The 9,499-nt window shown below is 47.4% G+C and overlaps 1 protein-coding gene across 2 annotated transcripts in view; it reads right to left on the bottom strand.

The window, feature by feature from the left end:
- LOC143292643 (chitin synthase chs-1-like) overlaps positions 1–8,361 on the bottom strand; it is a 69,295-nt gene extending 60,934 nt beyond the window's left edge. For both annotated transcript variants that reach the window (XM_076603130.1, XM_076603132.1), the window contains exon 1: positions 8,153–8,361. The gene's annotated coding sequence lies outside the window, so the exon portion shown is untranslated. The remainder of the gene's footprint in view (positions 1–8,152) is intronic.
- Positions 8,362–9,499: the final 1,138 nt, after the last annotated feature.

Raw genomic sequence — 9,499 nt, 5'->3', positions numbered from 1 at the left:
CAGGGACACAACACAACACCTGTGTGGAGTGAGGACAGAGTGAAGTGTCTTTTCCAGGGACACAACACAACACCTGTGTGGAGTGAGGACAGAGTGAAGTGTCTTTTCAGGGACACAACACCCTGTGTGGAGTGAGGACAAGTGGAGTGTCTTTTCCAGGGACACAACACAACACCTGTGTGGATGAGGACAGAGTGAAGTGTCTTTTCAGGGACACAACACAACACCTGTGCTGGAGTGAGGACAGAGTGAAGTGTCTTTTCCAGGACACAACACAACACCTGTGTGGAGTGAGGACAGAAGTGAAGTGTCTTTTCCAGGGACACAACACAACACCTGTGTGGAGTGAGGACAGAGTGAAGTGTCTTTTCCAGGGACACAACACAACACCTGGCTGGAGTGAGGACAGAGTGAAGTGTCTTTTCCAGGGACACAACACAACACTGGTTGGAGTGAGGACAGAGTGAAGTGTCTTTTCCAGGACACAACACACACCACCTTGGTGGTAGCGTGTACTGCACGCACAGTAGTTCACTACATGTATGAACTCCCAGGGTCACACACAGCAATAACACTGTCGTTCAGATCTGTAACCATGCAGCGATTCGTGTTTGAAACAAGGACACCACATGCACACACACCCCTCCCGATGGGAGTAGGCGCAGTGACATAGGTAAAATGGTCATACACAAGGCCACACGTACATACGATGACGTGGAATGCGCACGATGAGAGAGAGAAAGTGAAGGAATAGTTCACCTTATCCAGGAACAAAGCTACAATCACGGAGTAGAAATAAGTGTCCAATCCAGCACGGACACACACACAACACACGGAGACACGCACGCACGCACGCACACACTACACTTCACAGCGACCCACACACAACCACCACAAACACACGTATGACCACAGATACAGACATTCCACGCCGCGCCACACACCACACTATGACGGCGCGCGCGCATTACATCACAGACACACACACACAACACACTAGTGACGCACAGAACAACACACTCTCGTCCAGACACTACAGCCACCTGTAAGCAGTGAGTTGAGGCGTTTAATTCTTTATCAGGACACAAACTAAGGGATTGATGCACGCAGTACGCTATTTATCAGGAACAGTGGTTTCCACGAATCCTTGAGCGTTTTGATAAACGTAGAGGACATCAGTGTACCTGTCATTTTTATCAGGGACAAATATCACCTTCCTGAATGAACTAGAGCGTTGATATGTTTTATCAGGTAATACAGCATCTCAAACTGAGTGTGGGGCGCTGTGGGTATCAGATGAAGCTCCGTTTTTCAACACCTGGTGGAGTGAAGGACAGAGTGGAAGTGTCCTTTTCCAGGGACACAACCACAACACCTGTGGTGGAGTGAGGACAGAGTGAGTAGTCCTTTTCCAGGTACACAACACAAACACCTGGCTGGAGTGAGGACAGAGTGAAGTGTCTTTTCCAAGGGACAAAACACAACACCTGTGTGGAGTGAGGACAGAGTTGAAGTGTCTTTTCCAGGGACACAACACAACACCTGTGTGGAGTGAGGACAGAGTGAAGTGTCTTTTCCAGGGACACACAAACACCTGTGTGGAGTGAGGACAGAGTGAAGTGTCTTTTCCAGGGACACAACACAACACCTGTGTGGAGTGAGGACAGAGTGAAGTGTCTTTTCCAGGGACACAACACAACACCTGTGTGGAGTGAGGACAGAGTGAAGTGTCTTTTCCAGGGACACAACACAACACCTGTGTGGAGTGAGGACAGAGTGAAGTGTCTTTTCCAGGGACACAACACAACACCTGTGTGGAGTGAGGACAGAGTGAAGTGTCTTTTCCAGGGACACAACACAACACCTGTGTGGAGTGAGGACAGAGTGAAGTGTCTTTTCCAGGGACACAACACAACACCTGTGTGGAGTGAGGACAGAGTGAAGTGTCTTTTCCAGGGACACAACACAACACCTGTGTGGAGTGAGGACAGAGTGAAGTGTCTTTTCCAGGGACACAACACAACACCTGTGTGGAGTGAGGACAGAGTGAAGTGTCTTTTCCAGGGACACAACACAACACCTGTGTGGAGTGAGGACAGAGTGAAGTGTCTTTTCCAGGGACACAACACAACACCTGTGTGGAGTGAGGACAGAGTGAAGTGTCTTTTCCAGGGACACAACACAACACCTGTGTGGAGTGAGGACAGAGTGAAGTGTCTTTTCCAGGGACACAACACAACACCTGTGTGGAGTGAGGACAGAGTGAAGTGTCTTTTCCAGGGACACAACACAACACCTGTGTGGAGTGAGGACAGAGTGAAGTGTCTTTTCCAGGGACACAACACAACACCTGTGTGGAGTGAGGACAGAGTGAAGTGTCTTTTCCAGGGACACAACACAACACCTGGCTGGAGTGAGGACAGAGTGAAGTGTCTTTTCCAGGGACACAACACAACACCTGTGTGGAGTGAGGACAGAGTGAAGTGTCTTTTCCAGGGACACAACACAACACCTGTGTGGAGTGAGGACAGAGTGAAGTGTCTTTTCCAGGGACACAACACAACACCTGTGTGGAGTGAGGACAGAGTGAAGTGTCTTTTCCAGGGACACAACACAACACCTGTGTGGAGTGAGGACAGAGTGAAGTGTCTTTTCCAGGGACACAACACAACACCTGTGTGGAGTGAGGACAGAGTGAAGTGTCTTTTCCAGGGACACAACACAACACCTGTGTGGAGTGAGGACAGAGTGAAGTGTCTTTTCCAGGGACACAACACAACACCTGGTTGGAGTGAGGACAGAGTGAAGTGTCTTTTCCAGGGACACAACACCTGGTTGGAGTGAGGACAGAGTGAAGTGTCTTTTCCAGGGACACAACACAACACCTGGCTGGAGTGAGGACAGAGTGAAGTGTCTTTTCCAGGGACACAACACAACACCTGTGTGGAGTGAGGACAGACAGAGTGAAGTGTCTTTTCCAGGGACACAACACAACACCTGGCTGGAGTGAGGACAGAGTGAAGTGTCTTTTCCAGGGACACAACACAACACCTGGTTGGAGTGAGGACAGAGTGAAGTGTCTTTTCCAGGGACACAACACCTGGTTGGAGTGAGGACAGAGTGAAGTGTCTTTTCCAGGGACACAACACAACACCTGGTTGGAGTGAGGACAGAGTGAAGTGTCTTTTCCAGGTACACAACACAACACCTGGTTGGAGTGAGGACAGAGTGAAGTGTCTTTTCCAGGGACACAACACCTGGTTGGAGTGAGGACAGAGTGAAGTGTCTTTTCCAGGGACACAACACAACACCTGTGTGGAGTGAGGACAGAGTGAAGTGTCTTTTCCAGGGACACAACACAACACCTGGTTGGAGTGAGGACAGAGTGAAGTGTCTTTTCCAGGGACATAACACAACACCTGTGTGGAGTGAGGACAGAGTGAAGTGTCTTTTCCAGGGACACAACACACCTGTGTGGAGTGAGGACAGAGTGAAGTGTCTTTTCCAGGGACACAACACAACACCTGGTTGGAGTGAGGACAGAGTGAAGTGTCTTTTCCAGGGACACAACACAACACCTGGATGGAGTGAGGGCAGAGTGAAGTGTCTTTTCCAGGGACACAACACCTGTGTGGAGTGAGGACAGAGTTAAGTGTCTTTTCCAGGGACACAACACAACACCTGTGTGGAGTGAGGACAGAGTGAAGTGTCTTTTCCAGGGACACAACACAACACCTGTGTGGAGTGAGGACAGAGTGAAGTGTCTTTTCCAGGGACACAACACCTGTGTGGAGTGAGGACAGAGTGAAGTGTCTTTTCCAGGGACACAACACAACACCTGTGTGGAGTGAGGACAGAGTGAAGTGTCTTTTCCAGGGACACAACACCTGTGTGGAGTGAGGACAGAGTGAAGTGTCTTTTCCAGGGACACAACACAACACCTGTGTGGAGTGAGGACAGAGTGAAGTGTCTTTTCCAGGGACACAACACAACACCTGTGTGGAGTGAGGACAGAGTGAAGTGTCTTTTCCAGGGACACAACACCTGGCTGGAGTGAGGACAGAGTGAAGTGTCTTTTCCAGGGACACAACACCTGGCTGGAGTGAGGACAGAGTGAAGTGTCTTTTCCAGGGACACAACACCTGGCTGGAGTGAGGACAGAGTGAAGTGTCTTTTCCAGGGACACAACACAACACCTGTGTGGAGTGAGGACAGAGTGAAGTGTCTTTTCCAGGGACACAACACAACACCTGGTTGGAGTGAGGACAGAGTGAAGTGTCTTTTCCAGGGACACAACACAACACCTGTGTGGAGTGAGGACAGAGTGAAGTGTCTTTTCCAGGGACACAACACCTGTGTGGAGTGAGGACAGAGTGAAGTGTCTTTTCCAGGGACACAACACCTGTGTGGAGTGAGGACAGAGTGAAGTGTCTTTTCCAGGGACACAACACCTGTGTGGAGTGAGGACAGAGTGAAGTGTCTTTTCCAGGGACACAACACAACACCTGGTTGGAGTGAGGACAGAGTGAAGTGTCTTTTCCAGGGACACAACACAACACCTTGTGTGGAGTGAGGACAGAGTGAAGTGTCTTTTCCAGGGACACAACACAACACCTGTGTGGAGTGAGGACAGAGTGAAGTGTCTTTTCCAGGGACACAACACCTGTGTGGAGTGAGGACAGAGTGAAGTGTCTTTTCCAGGGACACAACACAACACCTGTGTGGAGTGAGGACAGAGTGAAGTGTCTTTTCCAGGGACACAACACAACACCTGTGTGGAGTGAGGACAGAGTGAAGTGTCTTTTCCAGGGACACAACACAATACCTGGCTGGAGTGAGGACAGAGTGAAGTGTCTTTTCCAGGGACACAACACCTGGCTGGAGTGAGGACAGAGTGAAGTGTCTTTTCCAGGGACACAACACAACACCTGTGTGGAGTGAGGACAGAGTGAAGTGTCTTTTCCAGGGACACAACAATGACGAGACGGAACTCGAACTCTGCTCACTGGCGAACACTGAATCTGAAATACAACGCCTGATCGATGATGCCACGGCACCCGCATATATGTATATATGTACATACACACGCGTGTGTGTATCATCTACAGCCACTATGAACGTTGATGTTTTTGACTTTTTACATGCTTTATCAGTTGTTTCTCTTGGTAAATTAACTGCTTCCTTTTTACGAAGACCATTAGATATATGCATATATATATATATAAAACAACGTACTTCTGTTTTAGTCATACGAGGAACAATGTGAGGTCAGGTCGTCCTCTGTTACAAGCGGTGACAAGGTAACCCTGCTGCATGTGGGAAGTAAACCCGACAAGGAAATCCGATCTGGTGACGGATGGCTTCCACCAGATTTGACTTGCCCAAGTCCACGTCCCTGCCGAAATTTTAAAGCATGGCAGTAACTGACACCCTAGCAGCCAACTGGAACAAAACCTGGTACACAGGCGACTCGCCATGTATCCAGTCACCCACTATCACCCTTCCCACGAATCTGAAACATTTCCAACAGTGCCATTCTGAACATATTACAGCCGCAAGCAGATACTATCACTGCTGGAAAAATAGGCTGGATTATACGAAGGCAGAAATACCATCGATCTTTAAAACCTGCGTACCCTTTGCAAAACACCTGCAACACCACAGGGGATTCTCCCGCGTCTTCACAGACTTCAAGAGGGCGTCTGACAGGGTATAGCAGGAAGGACTGAATGCCACAGTGAAAACACAAAAACAAAAACCAAAAACAAACATCGGACAAAAACCATCGATGGCGGCGATGGACTGACATCACTTTTTACTGCCTAAATAGCTTTGATTTTAGGCTCTGGCACTATAAAAATATTAATAAATCATCATCACATCACTGCAGAATGGACAGGAAAACTATTTGCAGAGACACAGGCTTTGACATACAACCGGCAGACCTGGAGGAATCTGGTGATCATTTTTTTTTCTGTGCGGTGCCACAGTGACTCTTCACAGAGCTGAGGGAGAAGAAGACTGACTGATTGACTGAATCTTCAATGGGTAAAGAATCAGGTACAGTAAAGGCCTTTGTACAATTCCGCCCGTTTAACGACACAAAACGTAAACGTAAAGAACGACACAAAAGATAAAAATAAAGAAATAAAATGAAATAGAATAAAATAACAAGAAGGACGAGTGAGAATAGTAACTGGTATAGTCTATTAAAAGTAACAAAGCAATGCAAAGAACAATTGGCACATTATCACGTCCGTCCGTACGTACACACACACACACACACACACACACGCGCGCGCGCGCGCGCATGCATACACACACACACATACACACATACAGACACACAGACCGACACACAGACACAGACACATAGACACACACGCACACACATTGTAAAACAAGCAAACCAAAAATATACGTACACAAACACGCCCACACACTCAAACACAGACACACGCACTTACTGCTCATTTGCTAGCACGATCACACATACATTCAATTTTTCCTTCATCATGGCATGGCAGCTAGTGGACTGAGCAGCCTACAAGCAAACATTTGCAAAAGACCACGAGTAGGTTCATCAAAAGTATCGAATAGAAATATTTTGATGTTAGACTTAAAGAGAGATATGGCTGGAATTTGACGACATGTCTTTGGAAGCATGTTCCATTCTATGCTTCCATTAAATGAGAGACTCAGATTAGATAAATAAAGAAGAAGAAGACGAAGAAGAGGAAGAAGGGAAAGAAGAAGCCGTCTATCTATTTCAGTTATTCATCTTACATTCCGCTCTCAATCTATACTGTTTCTCCAAAATTCACAGTGCAACATCATCCATCATCTCTAACGTTTTGTGTTTTCCAAATGATACCAATCAAATGATCACAATCAAATGATAGCAACCAAATGATAAGAACCATATGATAACAATCAAATGATAACAACCAAATGGTAAGAACCAAATGATAACAATCAAATGATAACAATCGAATGGAGAAAATCAATACTTGAACTTCATGTCTACAGTCACCAGAACCTGTTACGGGACATTAAACGGAACTACTTCTTCTTCTACGTTTGTGGGCTGCAACTCCCACGTTCACTCGTACGCACACGAGTGGGCTTTTACGTGTATGACCGTTTTTACCCCGCCATGTAGGCAGCCATACTCCGTTTTCGGGGGTGTGCATGCTGGGTATGTTCTTGTTTCCATAACCCCGAACGCTGACATGGATTACAGGATCTTCAACGAGCGTATTTGATCTTCTGCTTGCATATACACACGAGGGGAGTTCAGGCACTAGCGGGTCTGCACATATGTTGACCTGGGAGATCGGAAAAATCTCCACCCTTAACCCACCAGGCGCCGTTACCGAGATTTGAACCCGGGACCCTCAGATTGAAAGTCCAACGCTTTGACCACTCGGCTATGGCGCCCGTCTAACCGGAACGACTCCCCAAGATACACTGGGATTGACTTGCCGTTCAAACGGCATCATCAATCGATGACAGCGTCACTGCTGGATGTATGACTATAACAGTAGTGGTTATCGTACACTGTACCTTGAGCTTTTCTGTCCCTCGCCCACTTCACCTGCCACTAATCTTTTTTTGTTTGATAACATAAACAGTTATGAGTTATCAGAGAAAGAGTGATATATATATATATATATATATATATATATATATATATATATACATATATATATATATATAGTATATATGTATAGAGATAGATATATATATATAGAGAGAGAGTGTGTGTGCCTGTGTGAGTGAGAGAAAGATTGAGACAGTGACAGAGACACAGATATAGAAACAGAGACAGACAGACAGACAGACAGATAGACAGACAGACACAGCCTGAGACTGTGAGGCGGAAATGCAGAAACGAATAGAGACAGACAGACTGACAGACACATACTTAAACACACACAAACACACATAGACACAGGCAAACACAAACACAGACATACAGACACAGACACACAGATACAGACACAGACAGACAGACAGACAGACAGACAGACACACACACACACACACACACACACACACACACACACACACACACACACACACACCAAAATACAAGAAAACAACAACAACAAGGAACAAAAGTAGCAACGTATCTAATAAACCCACTCACCATTACAGTTTTCGCCAAGTCAGTTAAAATCTTTCTTAACCAAACTCAAATCCACAGGAAGAGGAAAAGCATGTTTAACCAACAGCACAATCAAAACTACATACACACAATCACACTCGATCGTGAAAAAAAAAAGGAAAGCTGTTTAACAATGTAACGCTATAGGTCTTCTGACGTGACACACACTGAAGGTCTTAGTCAAGAGACTAGTCCACTGACAAGTCGCAAGCGCAATAACTGTTGACCGCTTTCCGAGACATATCCGCCTCCACCACCACCCGCCACCCATTTATCACCCCCACCTACCCGGTTCCCCCACCTCCGTCCCCTGTGCCACTGCCACCACACCCCTACCCCATATCACCCACACACTCCGCTTCACGTCCCGTCCCCCCCCCCCCTCGTTCCCCCCTCTCCCCCACACACTTACTCCCCCCCCACACACACACATACATTCTAACAAACACACAGACACACCCACAGACATACACAGACAGACAGACAGACAGACAGACACACACACACACACACACAAACACTCACACACACACAAACACTCACACACACACACACAAATGCACACATACACACACACATACACACACAAAAATACACACACACACACACATTCTAACAAACACACACACACACACACACACACACACACACACATAGACACACACACACACACACACACACACACACACACACACACACACACTTCACTTCCTTTCTTTTGTACCCGTCTCTCTTTCCACACCACTGCAACCCCCCCCCCCCCCCCCGCCCCCTTCCCCCTTACTTTTCTTTTTCTCAGTGCCACACCCCCACTCTCCCGTCATAGATCTGACCTAGTGGAAGAGACAGAACACCCCTCTGCACTCTACCCCCCCCCCCCCCAGACCCCCCAGTCAACACACACCATACGCCCCCCTGCTCCACAAACTCCCCGCAAACGCCATGTGAAGGAATAACTATCAAAGAAGAATTGCAGTGCTAAGAGCGAAGGGTCTCTTGCTGTGTTCGATTTGTTGTTGAAGAGTTGGAAGAGGAGCGGTTGTGTGTGTGTGTGTGTGTGTGTGTGTGTGTGTGTGTGTGTGTGTGTGTGTGTGTGTGTGTGTCTGCGAATGTGTGGGGTGGGTGGGGGTGCCTCTGTGTGTGTGTGTGTGTGTGTGTGTGTGTTTCCATCTCTGTCTCTCATCTGTTGCTTCCTGTCTGTTTGAAATGGTTTGCCAATGCTTATAATACTGGTTCATTTTAGCATAAATGTGTGCGTGTGTGCGTGCGTGCGTGCGTGCGTGCGTGCGTGCGTGTGTGTGTATGTGTGGCTGTCTGTCTGTCAGCGTG

This window comes from Babylonia areolata, chromosome 18 (assembly GCF_041734735.1).
Source record: "Babylonia areolata isolate BAREFJ2019XMU chromosome 18, ASM4173473v1, whole genome shotgun sequence".
Lineage (NCBI taxonomy): Eukaryota > Metazoa > Mollusca > Gastropoda > Neogastropoda > Buccinidae > Babylonia > Babylonia areolata.
Note: the sequence above shows the minus strand (reverse complement) of the source record. Positions and strands in the feature narration are given on the sequence as shown.